A 19,045-nucleotide genomic window follows, 5' to 3' on the forward strand; every position below is an offset into this window, starting at 1 on the left:
AATGAATGAATGAAGGAATGAATGAGTGAATGAATGAATGAGTGAATGAATGAATGAGTTCTGGCCCTGCCTTCCCAGGGCAGCTACTCAACCGCTCTGAGACTCAGTTTGCTCACAGCAAGCACTTCTAGGGTGGCCGCAAACTGTTAAATTAGATGATATTCGCGAAGGAGCCCATGAGGTGGGAATTCAGGTCCTGCTTCAGAGTTTGCTGAGCCTTGCTCTTGGAAATCAACCAGAAAATAGGGAGAAATGGAGAGCAAAGCTGAAGGTGGCAAATTACGGACAACGTGGGGAGGACATGCCCGCGTGCGCGTGGCCTTGCAGCCCAGCACATCTTCAGCTCAGCGGTCTCTCTCTGACGATGCCCCTTCCTTCTGACCTGGACTCTCGGGGGCCCAGGGTGGGAGGCTGGCACTCGGGGGGGTCTCCCACAGACACACACCGAGGGCAGGGCAGAGCCTGGGGGGTGGCATGGAAAAGAGGAGCAGCGAGAGAGCGAGGCAGCTCCTTGCAGAAGCGGACGGGAACGGCCCGTCTCACGCAGGTAAGCTGATGAGCTGAAGGCGGGGCACAGACAGGCAGCTGCGGGGTCTTACCAACACCGAGGACTGTTCAAGGGAGATCTCGTCAGGAGCAGAAAGCCAGGTGGTAGGCATGGCCCTGATGGCAGGAGGGCAAACGTCGGGGTGTGTGTGTGTGCATGAGAGTGCATGTGTGCATGGGAGCTGTGTACACATGAGTGTATGCATGCATGCGTGTGTGTCTGCATGCACGGTGGATGGGAGCTGTGTACACATGAGTGTATGCATGCGTGTGTGTGTGTGTGTGTGTGTCTGCATGCACGGTGGATGGGAGCTGTGTGCACATGAGTGTATGCATGCGTGTGTGTGTGTGTGTATGTGTCTGCATGCACGGTGCAGGGGAGCTGTGTGCACATGAGTGTATGCATGCATGCGTGTGTGTGTGTGTGTGTCTGCATGCACGGTGGATGGGAGCTGTGTGCACATGAGTGTATGCATGCGTGTGTGTGTGTGTGTGTGTGTCTGCATGCACGGTGCAGGGGAGCTGGGTGTGCACATGAGTGAGCGTGTGTGTGTGGGGGGGTATGCTCGGGGACATCACAAGACAGACCGGGGAGAGTTTGATGTTCACGAGCTCCTTCCTCCCGCACAGTTTCTAAGCCATTCACACAATGAAAATGAAGAGACACCACCGAGAGATTTTCTCAGAGCTGGGCCTGGGGCCTGGAGGGCACCAGCTAGGCCTCCCCGGTGGAGGTGGTCCCGGGCCCTGCCTGTCCTGCTCGGCGCGGCCTGGGAGGTGGACACCGCGAGCGGCCAGCACACGGTGGGGGGAGAAGTCACTTCCCCTGGCAGCTTCCTGTACTTTGTGAGGTCTGTGGGAACCATCGGCCGCCCGCCGCGCCCTTCCCTGAATCTCGGAGCTCCCCTCGAGTTCAAGAAGACACATCCACTCACCGCCTGAACGCCGGCCAACGCGGCGATTACTCCACTTTTCCTGGAATGAGCTGCCCACGCTCTCACCCCTGGCCGGAGCCGTCGGCAGCCGGGCTCCCCCCTCCGACCAGTTCCCACACCCTCCACAGCTGTTTGCGAGGCTTTCAAGTAAGTCCCCGCCGCTCCGCTCGGTGGAATCACGCTGAGAAAGGAGGCTGGCTCCCGGCGCGCGGGAGGGGCTGGCACAGGAGCTCAGCAGTCACTCGGGACAAAGCAGGGAGGTTGGTGGGCCGAGCCTCCCGCCTCCTCCGAGGCCGGCCAGCCTTGCTCTGCCTCCCTTCCGACCTCAGGTTTACGCACACGGGGGGTGTCATCAAAGGCAGCCCACCCCGGGCCACCCAGGAGAGACCCCGAGCAGAGGAACCCCAGCTGTCGCGGGGGCTCCGGGCCAGCCCCCCCCCCGCCCCGCAGGGAGGCCCAGGGCTCCACGGAGCCGCTCACAGGACTGACCTTTTCCGTGTCACATCAGATTTTCCGTTCACCGGCAAACCAAAACCAAACCAAACAAAAGCGGCGCACCGCCTCCCCGCCCGCCCGCCCGTCACACAACTCCTCGCAAACCCATCAGAATGTGCGGCGCAGCCACCCGCGAGGCCAGGCGCGGGTAATGTCATTAAGAAGCCTGCACAGCGGCCGGATGCCGGGAGGGTCGCGGTGACAGACTCCAGGCTCGGAGCCGAGGAAAAACAAGGCGCGGCGTGGCCCGTCTGCAGACACAAAAGCTTCGCTCCTACCCGCCCAACAGGAACTGATCGGATCATCAAAGGAAGCGCAGAGGGAATCCGGGGTCCCAGGCGGCTTCGGGGCAAGGACAGTTGAAAGGGGCCCGGCCCAGCCCCCAGCAGCAGGGGGGGGCCCAGCCCCGGGGCACCGTCAAGGCCGAATCTGTTATGAAAACGGCCTGTCCGGGGCCACCCCAGAAGGCGACGCGGAGTCCGACTGGCCGCCCGCGAGCCTGCCTCCCAGCCGCGTACCTGCGTGGCCAGGCACCCCTGCCATTTCTGCCCCCCAGGTTGGGTCCCGCGCTCGCAGCCGGGAGCTGTTTTCTCTGATACCTGCGACCGGCTCTGAACTTCCCTGTGAGTCAGACGGGGCGCTCGGCGTCCTCGGTCTATTTAAAGACCGCACGGGGCTTCCTCTCAGACGCGGTGTGGAACCCTCGGCTTCTAAGAACTGGGTGCTGAGCCCGTGCCTTTGGGGCCTGGCTTCCCATCCACACGGGGGGTGCTCTGTGCACAGGGAGGGGCTGTATTTTCCATCCACGGGGCGCAGGAGGCAGAGAGGTAACGGGGAGGGGCTGCAGACCTGGCGACGGCCCGGGGACGGCGCCCGCAGCTAACTTCATGCGCTCCCTCCAGGGAAGCCATCCTGACCCGCACCCGGGAGGTGGGGCAGGGGCGACGGACAATGTCCGCCCACTGGGCAGCCGCCTTAAAAGCCAGCCTGTGGACAAACTCTGCCGAGGGACTGTGCCCAGCAGACCGTGCCGGCGGGACCGCTCTGCCCGGAACCGGCCGGTCCAAGATCCACCTAAACCGTCTCCTGGGGAAGTCTTGGTTACGGGACGAAACGGTCCCCCGCTGTCGGGTGAGAGGGGTTAGGCGGGGAGCCCTGCACCCGGGCCCAGCCCCATGTGGGGTGCATGTGCCTGCCTCCGCCTGCCCCCTCCCCGCAGACCTCGGGCGAGGAAGGCCGGCTGTCCCCAGTGAGCGGCGATTACACTGGAAAATGGATGGGCACCCACAGCGGTGCCCAAGCACCGACCGGGAGGCCCGAGGCCCGCTACTCACAACAGCCCTGGAGGAGACCCTGGGCCCCCAAACTCGGCCTCTCCTCGCCTCTCCCTCCAACCCAGCGACTCAGAGGAAACCAGCGGCCCACGTGACCGGGACAGAGCCTTCCTGCCTAATCAGCCCTCCTCAGGCTGTGACGGTTAGAGCAGAAAATTACCTTTCGGGAGGAAAATGCAAGCAGGGGGGACGAGGGGCACAGAGTGCGAGAGCCGCCGGGAACCCCACGCCGCAGGAGCTGGTCCCCATGTCCCCGGAGGTCCTCCTCCTCGGAGGTCCCGGCGCCCTCGGCCTCAGGGCGCTGCGGGAGGTCCCCTGGATGGACTGACGGACAGCCAGCTGAGGAGGGAAGAGCCGTGAGCCCGGCAGGGATGAAAGAGGCAGGAGGCCAAGAGGAAGGGGTGGGGAGAGGGAGGGAGGGAGGGAAGAGGGAGAATTGATTCTCTCTCCTCCACTGGGACCACTGAGCGAAGTTGCCATGGAGAAGGGGGAGCCGCTGGCACAGCCCGAGGCGGGCGGCGGAGCCATATGCCAGAGGGAAGGCGGCAGCAGAGCCCATCCCCACCCTCCTGCCGGAGCAGCCGCCCCCAAGCCGGGCCTCCGGGCCACAGGGCCAGGCCGTGGGGGACCTGCGTCTCGGTGGGGCAAAGAGCAGCTCCGTGCCGGGCGGCGGGGCAGGAACCGCAGGGCTTTTGCGGGGCTCAGGATGCCCCATCAGCCTCCCAGAGGGCCAGGCCTAAGGACAGCAGAGCCCCTCCCGACAGCCAGCCCGGGAAGCAGCTGGGCCCTGGTGTCCAGGAGCCGTTTCTGACCCCCACCTGCCTCCCCACTTCTCAAAATCAGTGTGGCTGAGACCTGAGTCCCAATTCCGCAGTAGGTTCTGCCACATTTGCCACCCTGAGGAGGGCAGGGGTGCCCACTGACAGGAGAACACCAATGCCCAGGGCCACCTATGCAGGAGGCGGGGGAGGGTGGGCTGAGCTCTCCCAGCCACACCCGGCCCCCCAAGTGGATGGAGCCCCTGGGCCGGGATCCTTGTCTGGCCAAGGCTCCTGGCAGTTCCCCTGAGTCTCTCCTAAGGGATTTGGTCTCCAAGGTGCAGGCCCCTGGAGGCCCCAACTGAATGTTAACCCCTGCTTTGCCTTTGCAATAAAGCGTCACTGAGCACAGGAGGGCTCCTGGAGGAGGCAGAGGTCCCAGGGCATGTGGGTGGGCCACGGGTGGGCCTTAGGCCCCTCTGTCCTGAGAAGTAGCCGCTGGGCCGCTGGACACGGCGCCCGCACCAGCCCCACATCCACGCCCTGAGACCCACCGGACCTGTGTCCTGCGCCCTCTGACATTCCCCGGCTGCACGACCAGCAGGCCATTTCTGCTCTCAGAGCCACAGCTTGTCCATCTGTGAAATGGGGCAACAGCCTCAACCTCGTGGGGCTGCTCGAGTGGGGACCAACTCTGTCCCACAGAACTCCCTGCGCCGATGGATGTTTCTACGCCTGCGCTGTCCAGCTTGGCCGCCACTCACCCCACGTGGCCACTGAGCACCTGAAATGTGACTGTGTGACTTGGAAACGCGATTATTAAGTTTATTTCAATTTAATTTAAAATTAAACAGTCGTATGGGGTGAGTGGTGATCGTCCCAGACAGAGCAGCTCTGAGGACTGGATAAGACAGGCGTGTGGGACCCAGGGCCCCGGCCAAGCGCCAAGCCCCTCGGTCTTCTTTCCTGGCCCCTTCCTCCCCCGACTTACCCCACAGTGTCCTCGGGGTGTCCTCGGGGTGGAGAGGGCTTGTCTGTGGCCTCGCCCCCGAGGCCCCTTCTAGAAGGACAGAGGGCAGGTGGTTGGGCTCTCGGGGAACACAGGGGGCTCCAGCTGGTGAGTGGGCTCCATGGGCGCCATAATGACAGGTCCCCGAGCCACTGGCCGCTCCTCCTGCCCCAACTGGCCCCTGACACCCGTTCTAGAACCCCATCGCTTGCTGTTTCCCCCAGCAACTCCTGAGGTCACCCCTGGAATATCTGGGCGGGAGCTATAGGATTAGAACAGACCCTCCCCCGTCCTAAAGCGGCAGCCGGGGTGGGTGGAAGGGGCCGTGGGGTGTGCAGAGGGCGCTGGGCCCCGGCTGGGTGGTGGGGGGTGCTCAGGGGGACCTTCCCTCACGCACGGAGCTGCTTGAGCTCCCGGCAGAAACTGGAATCCAGACCGGGTCCCAGTCCCACCCTCTCCCTTTGCAGATGCAGAAACCCAGGAACAGCTGGAAGACACAGGGTGGGGCAGACAACAGGTGGGGCTGAAGCCCGGCCCGACCCCCCACCTGGCCAGCAGGGGCCTTCCCCCCCCCCCAGAGGCAACTCTGGGACAGGCCCAGTTCCCGGGCCCTCAGCACTCAGCTCCCAGGCGGGGCAGGCAGGGGCCTAGGGGGCGGCCTCCAGGCCCCAGCAGCAGGAACCGAACCCTGGCCAAGCCATCCCGCCTCGTCACGCCACCCACCCCACCCTGCCCGAGTGGCAAAGGGAGAAGTGGCATCTGGGAGCGACAGCCAAGGACTCCAGAAAAACTTAAACACGACCGCAGAGAACCCTACCCCACTGTGCGCTGAGCTCAGGAACAGGCCCGGGGCACCCAGCCTCAAACCCCCACCCTGCAAAGAACGGCCGGCCGGAGGGACCCCTCGCGAACCCACAAACGTCCTGCCTGGGCCCAAAGTGTCCTGGCGGCACCCACCCGGAGTGAAGGCCTGGAGGCTCCACCCTGCCTGCCTTGGGCATCGGTCCCTGCGTCCCCTCTGCCCGGAGGCGCTTCCCCTTCCTGCCGCCTCCGCTCAGCCCCTTCTCACTAGGCCTCCTCCCCCACCCCACGGGCCTCCCTCCCTCGCCCTGACAATGCCTTAACCCAGCCCCGGCCCTCTCCCGCCCTTTCTTGCTCTCTTCCCAGCACCGACCCTCATCTAATACACTGTGCATTCCTTTCCTCTCATTTCTATATTTTTTGTTTTTAAAATCGGGGTATAATACACACCTCACCCAATGGGCCGTCGCGACCGTTTTTAAGTGGCCAGTTCAGTGGCATTAAGCACATTCATGCTGCTGTGCAACCATCCCCAGAACTGGCATCTTCCCAAATGGAAACTGTCCCGCGAGACACTAACACCCCCCCCCCCTTCCCTCTCTATGCATCTGACTCTAGGCGCCTCCGATGAGCGGAATCACCCGGTGTCTGTCTTTCTGTGTCTGGCTTGTTTCACGCGGCCTCATGTCCTCCAGGTTCGTCCACGGTGTAGCACGTTTTGTGTTTTCGTGTGTTTTTTAAAGTCTCTCTCCCACAGGAATGGGGCTCCGTGAGGGCAGGGCTTTGGGTTGGTTCATTCACTGAAGCATCCCCAGGGCCCGGAAGCTCCTGGCGCCCAGCGGGCGCTGAATGAACAAATGAACTCAGGAGCGAATGAACGCGGGAAGGAATGAATGAACATACGAATGAATGATCTCAGGGGTGAATGAACATACGAACGAAGACTCTGCAGAGGTTAGTACCCCAAGGGTCTAGGCCTGCACCTCCTCACGACTCCCAGAGACGGTGGCGACGGTGGCCCTGCCCTAAGGCCCTGGAGTCCCAGGCCCGCCGTCCAGGGGGTGCGACCACACTCAGCCCCCCACTTGATGGTGCACTTTCCCCCCCCCAGACATGGCACATCTGTGGAAGAGTTAGCACACGGACACAGAGTCCCCAGCAGGGGACATAACAGGGTGCCCCAGAGCCTCACGGTGGCCCCGTGCTGGGCGTGGCGGCCAGGACAGCCGGAGGTCAGCAGGGGCCTGTGACGCCAGGACTCTGCCAACAGAGTGGGGAGACGGGCACCCGGCAGGGTGGGGTGGGTCCCGGTGCAGCCACCGCTCAGAGCGGGGCCCACAACCGTGGCGGTCCCCTGCATCTCACCTCTCCACATCCTGCCTGGCTATTTATAGGCTCCTCCTCTCTGAAAACTCATTTACTCGGGTTTCTGGGCCAGAGGAGCTTGGAAAGTCAAAGTCAGGCGAGCCCCTCGGCGCACACACGCGAGCCTGACGGGGCGACAGTGCTCCCGCCCAGCCACCCTGCCCGAGTCGGGGGGCACCCGGGGCCACTGAGAGTCGCAGGTGCCTCACCCCTGCCAGACTGGGGTGCCCCAGGGCAGGAGGCGCCCACGGGGAGGGCAGAAGCCCAGCCAGACCTCAGCCGGGCGCTGGAAGATGGTGACCCCAGAAGGGCCCAGATCACCCCAGAGCTCCTCCCCACGCGGGGGAAACAAACAGATCGGGGCGGTGGAAAAACTGCTGTACCTTTAAGTGCTGTGGCCCTATCGATACGAGAAACATTTGCATGTTGAAGCTGTTTGCAAGTTTGGTTATTTTTAGGGTGAACCCAGTTGCCTCCCCTTGGAACCGGATGAAGTCCGAGAGGCACGTAGTCCATTTTCCCAGCCGGTCCAGGTCCCGCGTCCCTGGGAACGAGGGCGTGAGCGTGATCCTGGGCTTGCGGGCAGCCGGGGCCCCTGCCACACCGCCACCGGGCCCGGGCACGTCTGCCGTGTTTCCTAAGATGCGCAGCTGCTGCCGACATCGCGGCCACCCCCCTGCGCCCAGAAAGAGCCCCCTGCCCTCACCCGGCTCCACGGGCTGCCCTGCCCACGCCAGGCCCAGCTAATGGGACTATTGTGCCGACATATTTCTAGAACAAGCGGCGATGAGAGCCGGCTTTCTCTCCCATTCCCCCTCCCCAAAATGGGAATAAATCAGTTCTACCAATTTCCCAGCTAATGATTTCCTCCATTAAATTACAAAGGAGAAAATGTTTTTTTAAATGGATTACCAGCCCTGTGCTTTCAGGGGCCACGTGACCTGTCAGCTCCTCTTACGTCCTGAGGCATCACAGTCTCTTAGTTAATTAATAAATAAAAAGTCTCCCGGTCGCCAAGCGCTCCTCCCCACCCCCACCCCCGGTCAGTCGGTCCCCAGGCCCGTGAGGGTCAGCCCCGGGCCGGCTATGGGAAGCCAGCCTGAGCGTTAGCGTGTAAGAGCCATTTCACAGATGCAAAAAACGAGGCCGAGACGGGAAGGGCCTAAGCACGCAGCCCAGGGCCTGCGGGTGATACGTGTCGCCGAGGACCCAAGGGGATGGGGGGACCGGCGGCCAGACAGGATCAACGTGTGAGACACCTGGTTGGTGTCCACAGAGGGCGGGAGACTTGCCTGAATGGAAACCCCACGTGGGGCGTCAGGAATGTCGAATGAGAAACTTTCCCTTCGCTCCCCACCGAGACTCGAATGGCCTTGGCCAGGCTCCTGGCTGGGACCTTCTCAGTCCACGTAGGCGCCCGAACTTGAGAGCAGTGTTGGGCTTCTGACTCACACGAGCCGTGTGTGTGTGTGTGTGTGTGTGTGTGTGTGTGTGTGTGTGTGTGTGTGTGTGTGTTTTGTTAATCTTCACCTGAGGGTATTTTTCCATTTGATTTTCAGAGACAGCGGAAGGGGTGGGGGGAGAGACGCACACACATTGACCGGTTGCCCCCTGCAGGCACCCTGACTGGGGCCGGGGATCAAACCTGCAACCCAGCTGCCTGCCCCTGAGTGGGAATCGAACCCGCCACCCTTAGGTGCGCGGGCTGACGCTCTGACCGCCGAGCACACCCGTCGGGGCGTGGCCCACAGTTCTTAATAAGGATCCCGCTTTCCCCCCAAGGCCAGCTCAGGGCCCCACAACCTCCCCTCTGCTCCATTTAATCAACAGGCAGCCACAGCATCCCGCGCACACGAAAATATTTACACGGCCAGATTAACTTCTGTGGCTCCCTTGTGCAAACTTGTTTATCTTTCCGTCACGCAGCACTTTTCAGGCCGATTCTTTTTTGGGGTATGGGGGGGAAGCGGCTGAGAGCGATACATCCACCCCTTACGCAGCCGCTGATTCGGGGCCTTGGAGGGGGAGCCCCAGGTCGCAGGCTGAGCCCCTTGGGAGCTCGTTATCTCTGCTCCGGACCTGGGCTGCTGGCCGTGGTCAAGCTTGCTGGACAAGGTCATCCCTCTGGTGACAAGGGGAACCGAGCAAGTCAGAAACCATGGCTCCGTGCCGGGCACAGGCCCCCCGCCGGGCACTGCCATCTCGATGACTCTTAGTTTCTTTTTTATTATTTTTTAAGTGATTTTTAAAATATGTTTTTATTGCTTTTCTTAGAGAGAGAGGAAGAGAGAGGGAGAGAGAGACAGAAACATCAATGATGACAGAGAAACACTGATCGGCTGCCTCCTGCATGCTCCCTACTGGGGATGGAGCCTGCAACCCGGGCAGGTGCCTGACCGGGAGTCGAACCCGTGACCTCTTGGTGCCTGGGATGACACCCAACCATCGAGCCACACCGGCCAGGCTCTCCAACTCCTAGTTTCTCATCCCGATTTCACAGGCTCGGGCAGAAAAAAACAAACAAAAAAAACACCCTTCAGGTACTCACACAGCAAGACACCGTGATGTTGGCCCCGGCCCGCCCCTCCTCCCCCGCCCCCAGCCTGTCATCCCCGTGGAGTCGGGTGAAGCCTTTTCTAAGACGCCCTGACACGGCTCTGATTAAGGGCCGCCCATGCTCGCCCTCGGCTTTCCGGGGGACCTCCCCGCTCCCCAACAGGCGTGTGAGGCACCTGGCCCCCGGCCTCCACTCAGCCTGGCTCCCAGCACAGCCCCCAAGCAGCCTGGCCGGCAGACAGGATCCTCCTGCCTCTGTGCCTTCGCACAGGCTGTTCCCTCTGCTGGGAAGCCCCTTCCTGTTCCGTTCCAACCCTGCCTCTTGTGTTAGTGAACTGGGCATTCTAGAGGGTCCAGCTCAGGTGCCAGGCCCCTGAGAGCTTCCTCCATGGGCTCCTGGCCCCAGGAGACGGTGTCTCCATCCCATCCCGTCCTCCCCCCGGGCGTGTACCCCGGGCACTGCAACTGCTTCGGATTCTGCCCCCTCCGGTGTCCGATGAGATCCGAGAGTGGGACCCAGGTGCGATGCATCTCTGCAGCCCTCCGCTTGAAGCCACACTGGGCGCTGAGTGCCGGATCCCCACATGTGCCACCCGCTCAGGAAGCCAAAGCAACTCTTTGTCCTTGTGGCCCGACGGCCTGCGGGGCAGGGCGCGGACCCCTCCTCCACGGGGCTGGCCGCTCCCGCCCGTGGACAGCGGGCACTCCCGGGGCACTGCCTGCGCATGAGCGGTGAACGGACATCTCTCCCCCTGCCCGGCCCGCGTGCACACGCCAGCCTCTGGCCTTTGTTCCATGGGGCCACCGCAGGGGACGCTAGGAAGACGATTCCTGTGACACGAGGGTGACATCACCGCAACACTATTTGGTCCACAGGGAGATTCCTATCCGCTAACCCACTTCTACCCTTTTCCTTGCAATGGGCCTTTGGTAGGTGCCAGCCCCAGGCGTCTGCTCCTGCCTGGAGGAGGCATCAGGGGTGGGAGGGGAGAGAGGAGCAAAGGCAGGCGGGCGGGAAGGGCCCCCTCCCTGAGCCTAAGCCAGGGTCACTCCGCAGCCGCCTTGCTGGGTGGTGAGGACCCGGAACCAGCAGAGAAGCAAAGCTGTGCTCTCGCCAGGAGGCAGGATCCCGGCAGCGCAGGAGCTGGAAAGGAGACGGGCGTGGGCCTCGAGAGAGACAGAGCTGCCTGCAGGCCTCGCCCCGGCCCAGGATCACCGGGCCCAGCCCTTGCCCGAGGCCCCCGCTGCAGCAGACGCCCAGCCTGGGGCCATCGGTCTCGGCACAGCACACTGTCCCTCCAGGTAGCTGTCCCCGTGACTCCTGCTGGGGCCACTGGCCAGTGTCCTTCATGAGCTGCTAACAGGGCGAAGGGGGAGTCGCTGCCGGCAGCCTGCCTTCCTGTGCGAGGTCCCGATAGACCGGCATCCTCTGTCCCTCTCCCTCCGCGGACCCTCCCTCCCTGCTCACCCAGCAGCCCCCAGGCAGAGTGCGTGGCAGGGAAACCTGTCTTCCCACCAGCGGTATGGCTGGGGAGGTGTTTGGCGGACTTATTTATAGCTGTGTGCCCGTCCGCAAGCTCTCCTCTCCCCGCTGCCTGCCTGCCTGCTGCCGCTGGGGCTCTTCAATCCACGTCTATATTTATCACCAAAGCCTCTGGGATAATGGTGAGGCCAGAAATAGCCTTGAAGACGTGCACGTGGAGAAGACGGACAGGTCCCCAGCGCCTGGCTGACCTCGCCCCCGGCACCTGCCGCCGGGCACTGGGTACCGGGGAACAGCTGGATGGGGCTGAAAGGCGGCCGAAGCCAGATGGAAACAATATAATCCCTCTTCCCCTACCGGCCGCCGGCCTCTGTCGTGACGCAGCGGACAAGTCCAAGACATACGTGCCAGCCCCCCGGGCTGTGGGGACACCGGAGGTGGCATGGCCTCCTGACGGGCATCGGCTTGCTAATCAGCTCAGAGCCAGAGCAAATACTCAGAGGGAGCGCACCCGAGGGCCTCGCCGATTCCCAGGCACTCGCTCACCAAATGCAGGTCCCGGGGGCCAAAGCTGCGGCCCCTGGAGGCAGGTGCAGGGCTCGCAGTGGGAGGGAGGCCCGCCCTCTACCCTGAGTCATTCATTCCTCATCAGGAAAAGAACTGGGGCCCGGCCGGCGTGGCTCAGCGGTTGAGCATTGACCTATGGTCCAGGAGACAGATTCGATTCCCGGTTGGGGCACAGGCCCCGGTTGTGGGCTCGATCCCCAGCGGGGGGCGTGCAGGAGGCAGCCGATCAATGACTCTCATCACTGATGTTTCTCTCTCTCTCCCTCTCCCTTCCTCTCTCTGAAATGATAATAATAAAAAAAGCCAACTTAAAAAAAAAGAAAAGAAACATTTAAAAAAACACAAGAAAAAGACTTGTGGACAGGAGAGGTCAGAAGGGGTGCGAGTGGGGCGTCAGATCCGCCCGCTGTCTCCTGAGTGCCGCGGGGGGACCGCAGAGGAACTGAGGATGAGCCCCACGCAGGACGTCCTCTCCGCACCTGGGGTCTCCCCTGCTGGCTGCAGGACCCAACCTGCCCTTCATCACAGGACCAAACCCGGAGGCAACAGCGGCCAACTCTGTGGTCCCAGCCCCACCCCACCCCCTGCCAGGACCCCGGAGGAGGGGATGCAGCTTCCGCGGGGAAAGGAGGGGATGCAGGGGCGCTGAGGACAGGGGAGGTGGGTGTGGAAAGTGTCAGCGGGTGGCCGTGGTCAGAGGTCCTGCCTGAGTCTTCAGCTCTCTTCCTCCCTGGGAGACAGTGACCTTGGGGAGGCCTCGGAGGAGACAATGGCAGGAAGCGCCCCTCCCTGCGAGAGCCCAGCCCGGGGAGTCAGGAAGGAAGTGACCGCCTCTGAGCGCAGCCGGCTGGGCAGGGACCCTCCCCACTGTGGACGCAGAAGCTCCGCTCAGCAGCTCAGAGCCGCAAACAGCTTCACGCCCGGAAGGGGGCTGAGGGCAGAGGCTCACCCCACGGGGACTCCTCTTTGGGGGAGACCCTCTCGGCGGCGAGGGCCATTGCCTGGAGGTCAAGCTACTGCAGAGACAGCCGGGCAGAGCTGAGGAAAGGACCCCGGCTATCCTGGCCCGGCCCCCACCCACCCCCACCTCTGGAAGGAAGGGCTCGGAGTTCCGCTGGAGCAAGAAACTCCTCTAAAAATAAACCCTGCTCCTGAAGCCCTTTCCTCCCTCAGCGCCCTGCAGAGGAGATGGGGAGACGCCACTTTCTCAGCAGCCAGGGGAAGGAAGGGCCGAGTCCCCCCACCATGCGATTCGCCATCCAGGGCCCTTCAAGGCCACCAACTCCCAGCAGGGGCTCAGAGGCCTATGGGAGTGACCCTGATCTTCCTGTTCCAGGTCTGGGTGGAGGTGAGGAGAGGGAACCCTCACAGCAGAAATGAAATGAGAGTGTGGAGAGAGCGCTGGGCCCACAACCGGGTGTCGGCTCCACGCGGGGCGCTTTTGTCTCTTGTGTCCGTAGCTGCGTCCCCAGCACCTGGAGCCCCACCTGGTGGGTACTGAGCAGTCAATAATATTGGCTGGACCAACGAGTGAAGCTGAGGAGCGCTAAGTGGGGCCCCCTGGATAAGATGGGCAGCGAGGCTGCCGTCAGTGGCCCGGGAACCGGGGGTGCAGCTGTGAGGAGGGGCAGAGCCCCCCCTGCGGAAAGGAAACAGGAAGCAAGGGCTCTGCCGGAGGAGGGCCCTCGGAGCCACGCGGGGGCGGCCGGGCTCAGGCGCGGCAGGCAAGTGCTCACAGGTGACCTCCACAGTGGCCTCCCGGAGGCTGAGGGTCTGTGCCCGGCTCCCCTGCCCGCCCCCCCATCCCGTATCACCCTGGCAGCTGAGACACCACCTTGCAAAGTAAATTAAAACAAAACAAAATACAACCCAGCACCCTTCCTCCTTAGCACTTGGAGGCCTTTTCGCAGCAACTGAGAACGAGCAATTAGACAGAAACAGCCTCCGGTGCCAGCTCGGCGGTGAGAGGGGCACTCGAGGAGGCCTGTGCTCCCTGCCGACACCCCAGGGAGGGAGGGGAGGCCCGAGCAGGGAAGGGGCCCACCTGGAGCAGGACTGCAAGGAAGGCTGGGCCTGGCCCCGTCCCGCGGGGAGTTCTCGCCTGTGTTTAGAAACCAGACCATGCGCTTCTGGGTCTAGATCTGGAGTCGAGTCCCAAGCCCAGTACTGACCAGTTGTGTGACCTCGAGCCAGGTACTTGGTGTCTCTGGGCCCTGGCCTCCTCAGGGACTGTCCTGGCTCCTGCACAGGTTACTGGGTGTCCACAGCCCACAGCCAGGCGGACAGAACAGAAACGGGACGGACGCCTGAGATCCCCATTCCCGGCCTTGTCGCCCTGTTGGGTCAGCTTCCCAGGACAGACCCGACCTCTGTACCCCCAAAGCTCAATCCAGCCGGTCAGCGCACAGGGAGGAGGTTTTGTCGGAGTTTAGGAAGGAAAAGGGCAACATCACTCCCTGTTCTACCCGCCAGAGGCCCTGGCATCACAACAGAGGACAGGGCGAGGCCTGTGCCTGAGACTCGGGGCGTGAAAGGCAACGGGATGGACAAGGGGCCCCAGGAGGGCCCAGGGCTCCCACTCTTAAGTCAGGGCAGAAGGAGAGAAAGCAAACAAGCGCCCCGAGATTCGACCTCCAGTCCTGAGGCCGCCCATGACCCCGCAGAGGACCTGGGCCATGTCCTCCTCAGTTTCTCGTCTAGGGAGACGCTGACGTGAAAAATACACACATTTTCGTTTTAGTGTCACCGACCACAGCTTGTCACACCAGGTCACAGCGAGCCCCTACCCACTGCGGAGTTCGGGGAGCCCCACACTCCTGTCCTGTCCTGTTGGCTGGGGGGGGTCAGGTTGAGCCAGGGGAGCCCAGAGAAGGGAGGCCCCAGGCGCCCTAGACCAAGCACAGTGACCAGCTTGGTCGAATCTGGAACCTACAGCCCCCAAGACGAGTACCAGTCCTTGGGACTCAGCGAAGAGCAGCCAATATTTGCAAGAAGGAGAATCGATTAATACGCCCCACCCTGTGTTAATTAGATAAAGTCCGATGTTTAGGAAGGAAGCAAACGGCAACAGAGCCCTGGCACCCCCAAACTTTGAAGCCGGGGGGGGGGGCCTTACCTGTAGGTCTGCGTGAGAAGGCTCCCTCGATGTCCCACGGTGGCGGCGGGACGGCTCGGCTGACTAGGCCCACGGAAGGGTGTCGGGGACCAGGACCCACATGCCAGCATCCTGCAGGGAGAAGCCCAGCGGGGGAGGAGGTGAGACGCTTGGTCGCTCTGATCACCCAGCACCAACCCCACTGGGAAATGGATGAATCCAGGCCTCATCCTGAGCCACGAAGGCCGGAGACTGGAAATTCAGATGCGCCCGGAGGACAGGACGGGGGACGCCCGGCTAGAGGAGTATCCATCTGACAAAGGATGTGTTCGTGGAGACTGAGGCTCTGCACATGTCCTCGGGCGCCCGTGCTGGGGACCCTGAACCCACACCTCAGACACACACGGGAGCTGTCTGAGCTCACAAGCCCGGCTCGGAGCCCTCGGCCTCAGACCTGAGGTTTTCACCCATCAAACCCCGAGGACCTCAGGCTGCATCGGGAGGCAGGTGGAAGGGGGAGGGAGGGAAGCAGCCCAGAGCTGGCGGTCAGCTGGGAGCACCCCGATGGTCAGCATCGTGGGGTGATGCAACTGACTGACTCTGGCCTTCCCTCTGATCCCCTGCAGCCGGGCAGCGTGTGACCGGAGACCCAGGGAGTCCCGGGCACGACCAGCCTACAAGACGTCAGAAAATTCACAGGCACCGCCGATGCCGCCACCGACCCAGGGCTCCCGTGGAGACGCCCAGGCCCACATCTGCAGCTTGACATACGTCCCTGCTTGTCTGACCACGTGCGAAGCGAGCCCCTGTACCTGTCCCCAAGCCCAGGAGGCTTTCCAGGGACCAGCAGCAGAAGGCAGCCCCCTGCAGGCCGAAGGAGCAGGGATTGTTCTAGAAACCAACTCCCAATTCCGGGGCGACCCTCCTCGGGGGCCTGAGGCCAGGTACGGGGGCTCCGGGGACACCGGCCTGTACCCGCCAGGGACCAGCAGTCTTGACAGACGCTAAGAGAAGAGGAACGTCCTCGTGGCCGCGGACAACAAAAGTGCAAAACTGCCCGGTGAGGACAGACAGTGAGAGTGCAGAGGAGGGAGATCTAATTGGGGAGGTGAAGAGAACTGGGGGGGCACAGCAGTGGGAGGTGTGGCTGCCAGCCCCGCAGAGCAGAGCGCCCAGACCGGCTTTCACACGCCCACCACCCAGCGAGTCCCACACTCCCTGCCGAGTCCCGAGTCCCGGCCAAGTCTGCAAACTCCTCCCTGGGACGGGCCTGCAGGGCCCAGCCTCCATCCCGGCCCTGAGCCTGCCCTCCCGTCACGGCAGCCTCTCCGACAGCCCCACACACGCTGGGCCCCGAGGGAACAAAACGTCCCGCTATCCCAGGTGCCAGTCCCCGCTGGGCACGCCGAGCCCGCCCGCTGCTCTTGGTCGGAGCCACCAAATCCACAGCTCCCACGTGGGCCCTGCCCTGCCCTGCCCTGCGCGTCTCCCCGTGTCGGAGTCACGGGCTCCCCGGGATAACACACCCGTCCCCGCAGCAGGGTTCTGCAGGCCCGCCGGGCGCCGATCCCCGGGTGAGAAGGTCACCGGTGACTCACAGCCGCCGGCAGGAGACCCACAGGGGCCCAGGGACAAAGGCACATGCGGGAGGTGACTGTTTTGACAAAAGAGCGTTTAGAGTACAAAAAACCAACGTGGAGTCAGCTTAAGGAGGGAGGCGGCTCCTTCAGGGCGGAGGCTACACACGGCTGGGAGAACATAGGAAGGTGCTGCCAGGTGATGCAGGTTCCCCGGGTGACACCCCCATCCCCACCCCCAACCCGCACAAAACAGGCAGAAAGCAAGTCAGCCCCCCCCCCAGGGGAAGCGAGGAGCCAGCACCCCACGCGCTCTGCGCTGAGGTTCGCCGCGCGCAGGTCCCACGCACACCCCCAGTTGCGGCATTGTGGGGTGCGGGGGGGCCCTGAAACGAAATAATACACGTTCTTCTGTTTACTGGGAACAAAAGGAAACGTTTTACTCCCCTATGCGCCCCCCTCCCCAGTTTTACTGAGGTACAGTGGTAACATTGTGATACATTGTGACGAAGGTGTAACACAGCGTCTAGGTGATAATTTGATGTGTGCATGCACCGTGAAAGGAGTCCTCCCATCTCTTTTTTTTTTGTTTGTTTTTACTGACTTGAGAGAGACATCGATGTGAGCGCGCAACGCTGACCGGTTGTCCCCGCACTGCATGCGCCCCAACTGGGGACTGAACCCACGGCCCGGGCATGCGCCCCAACTGGGGACTGAACCCACGGCCCGGGCATGCGCCCTGACCGGGGATCGAACCGGCGACCTCTGGGTGGGATGACTCTCCAACCGAGCCACACGGGCCAGGGCAAGGGTTCCTGAAATCTTTAATTAACACAGCCATCACCCCCATACTCACTTTTTTTGCCGGGGGCGGGGGGAGTGAGACAAGTTCAGCTATGAGCAAATTTCACTCACATGGCACAGTATCACCCGCTCGAGGATCGTGACATACACTAGGCCCTCCTTTAAATGTTAAACTTAAGTCTTCCAGTGCCGCTCGCGGGGTTTGGGGAACAAACCAACCAACCAACCAACCAACCAACCAAGAAACCAAACCCCCCTCTGGAGACAGGAAGTCCAAACTTCTGTCCTGAAAATTTTCCGGATCCCTGACTTTGTTTCAGTCGTCGGATGTGAACCACGCGGTTTCTATTAATGGGTTATTGGTCTGCCCCCGTCCCCACTAAATAAATGTCAAACGCTTAACGAATGCCCTCTGGACCAGGCGCCAGTTCACCGGCGTGCCCAGGCGTGCCTGTGTCTCCGCTGGCCCTGGCCAAATGCCTGAGTTCCAAACAAGTGGGTGGTGTGACCGAAGTTAAACACTCGTTTCCTTTCGCTGCGGGCAGGGAGCCGGGGGGGGGGGGGGGGGGGGGGGGGGCAGGTGGGGAAGGAGGGGTGGGGGGGGGCGATGGAATCACACTGCGTCCTTCCGAGTCTGGCTTCTCTCACTTGGCACCAGGCTCTCAAGGTCCGTCCAGGACGCAGCCGGGACCAGCGCTCCCTTCCTTTTCATGGCTGCGTAAAATTCCACCGTGCGGCTTGATCACGTTTGCTTCTCTCGTCCTCCGTTGATGGAGACGGGGGCGGTTCCCATTTTTCGGCTGCTGTGGATCACGGTGCTGTAAACACTTACGTACAAGTCTGTGTGTGGACGTATGTTTTCAATTCTGTTGGGTTTATACCTAGGGGTTCCTAATTTTTTTTAAATAAAATTACTTAAAATGGTGCATCTGTATTTTTTAAAAAGCTACAAAGGGTGCAGGGTGAGAGTGAGTCTCTCTTGTCCCTTCCCCAGCACCCAGCTCCTCTCCCCAGACACAGTCTATACACACCTGCACCGTTTTATTCTAAAGACGGCCTGCGGAGAGGCCACGGGGCAACTATATGAGGACATCATGAGACTAGCGATGCTCTGGAAAGCGCCCGGGGCCTGGCCCGAGTCCCTTCTCTGCCGTCTGCGCCCCTGGGAGTCCCCGTAGCAGGGAAGAGGTGACAGGCCCAGTGGCTGAGATCAGAGGGCCTGGAGGTGGACGGGTTTTGACACCTGGCCTCCAGCAACTTACCCTGTGTGCTGGACGCCTCTGGGACTCGGTTTCCTGTTCTGTAACACGCCCCGACACGCATACCCATTTCACAGAAGGGCCACAAAGAGCCCACGAGCCAGCCAGAGCGAGCGCCCAGCACCGGGCCTGGCACATGGCGAGCGCCCAATGTTGGCTGCTGCGTCGGCCCTCGGACGTGGTCCTCAGTTTCCCCATCTGGAAAACGGAGGTGGGCACCCCCACGCACAGTTACCTTGGAGAGCAGGAGGCCCCCTGGGGACACCCACGAGCCACCATTTCTGAGCAGCTGGGAGGAAGGGGGAATGGCGGAGCTGCGTCCCCGGGTCCCCCTGGGCTGCCCCCGGGCCCCCCCCGGGGAGAGGCCGGGTCTCCCCACTCAGCCGCCCGCAGCCCAGCGTTCCCCGCACCTGCCCGCCTGTGAGCACCCCGGACCCCGCACTGTGGGCTGGGCTTCTTATC

General features: G+C 62.4%; 1 protein-coding gene and 1 long non-coding RNA gene across 3 annotated transcripts in view; one reads left to right on the forward strand and one right to left on the reverse strand.

Annotated features, from left to right (window-relative positions):
• PITPNM2 (phosphatidylinositol transfer protein membrane associated 2) overlaps positions 1 to 19,045 on the reverse strand; it is a 70,345-nt gene that overhangs the window by 42,554 nt on the left and 8,746 nt on the right. For both annotated transcript variants that reach the window (XM_081123504.1, XM_081123505.1), the window contains exon 2: positions 14,965 to 15,075. The gene's annotated coding sequence lies outside the window, so the exon portion shown is untranslated. The remainder of the gene's footprint in view (positions 1 to 14,964; positions 15,076 to 19,045) is intronic.
• Positions 1,977 to 7,372, forward strand: LOC308550102. The gene is made up of 4 exons (XR_013997841.1): positions 1,977 to 3,452; positions 5,545 to 6,832; positions 6,990 to 7,110; positions 7,273 to 7,372. It is a non-coding gene; the product is annotated as an uncharacterized lncRNA (long non-coding RNA).

This window comes from Miniopterus schreibersii (assembly GCF_964146895.1).
Source record: "Miniopterus schreibersii genome assembly, chromosome: 20".
NCBI lineage: Eukaryota > Metazoa > Chordata > Mammalia > Chiroptera > Miniopteridae > Miniopterus > Miniopterus schreibersii.